The sequence below is a fragment of the Sinocyclocheilus anshuiensis genome, unplaced genomic scaffold, assembly GCF_001515605.1.
Source record: "Sinocyclocheilus anshuiensis isolate Anshui unplaced genomic scaffold, SAMN03320099.WGS_v1.1 scaffold487, whole genome shotgun sequence".
NCBI lineage: Eukaryota > Metazoa > Chordata > Actinopteri > Cypriniformes > Cyprinidae > Sinocyclocheilus > Sinocyclocheilus anshuiensis.
Window position 1 is genome coordinate 2,615,898 of NW_015548240.1, and position 1,247 is coordinate 2,617,144.

The 1,247-nt window shown below is 40.4% G+C and overlaps 1 protein-coding gene across 1 annotated transcript in view; it reads right to left on the reverse strand.

Moving 5' to 3' along the window:
- LOC107654929 (coiled-coil domain-containing protein 28B-like) overlaps positions 1-1,247 on the reverse strand; it is a 12,784-nt gene that overhangs the window by 10,671 nt on the left and 866 nt on the right. The gene's annotated exons all lie outside the window — the stretch shown is intronic.

The following is a 1,247-nucleotide window of genomic DNA, read 5'->3' on the forward strand; positions in this document are numbered from 1 at the left end:
CGCGATTCTTCCTATTGTAAAGTCATGCAGTGTGTAACCTCCTGTCGTCGTTCCATCGTGCAGTGTGAACACAGCAACAACTGAATGCTACCCCAGATAGTCGTTCAGTGTGAAACCAACAGTGATACGACGTCTTTGAAAATCGTGCAGTGTGAACTCGGCATTAGTTAATACACCCCATTCAGATAACCAGCTCGTTAGAAGTGAGCTACGTGCATGAACTGTGTTCCGATCGATATGATCCCTACACAGTGTTCATTGCTCCCTACTCCCTGAGCGCTGAGTGGGGGAAATCCGTTGAAGTTTACTTCACTTCGGAACATGGGCTGGAATTGGGAACTGCTGATGTAGCCTATTGTAGTAATGTTGTCTCTGGTATTCTGGTCTGTGAGCGTAAATGTGTTCAGGGGGCGTGGCTTTGGACGGCGATTGCAGGGAGGGTGGGAAGTTCGCTTTCAGTGCTAACAGGCTAAAGTTAGCATTTTCCAAGATCTCCTACTGCACCTTTAAATAATGTGGGGCCCTAAATGTGAAGGTTTGTCCCATGCTTCAGTCCCGTTGGTATCACTGCACTAAAGTCAATTTCAGCTTTGTAGCTAAAACAGATTTCAATCATTACAGCAGGTCAGTGAGAGCCAGTGCTAAACATTCACAAGACAGGCAGCAATTATTAATATCTGACCTTGAGCTGCTAACAGATGGAATGGAAAATTCAATTTTTTGTGTGACTGCATGAAGCCATGTTAACGTTATCAGATAACATGCTTAATAAATTTAACTGGTTACCAAGACATGCCTTCTTATCATCCTATTTAAGAAGGAGCTTGATTCAAACTCCACCAAACTTTATGGGTAAAGTAAGCCAAGCCTCTCTGTTATTTTCCGGTTTGTTTATTCTGCTGCTCTGTTTCTCACCCTGTGTAAAGAAATACAGTGTTATCAAGCTGCGCTCCAGTGCTGAAATATTTTTAGATGCTTCAGATCTCTCTGAGACTCTCGGGTGCCTGCTGTCCATCCGCCAGGGATAAAATAATATATGTCTACCATTAGGGTATTTTTATGTTTATTTTATTATTTTTTTATATATTTGGTTACTGCAAGTATACCAATATTAAATATTGTTTCTCAGAAACTGCAACTAATTGGGTCAGTTAACTAGCTGTAAGTACATAACTGACATTTTTTAAAATTTTAAAGAAAAGCAATTTTTGGAATAAAAGCATTTAACTGTATGCCTATTGTTTAAG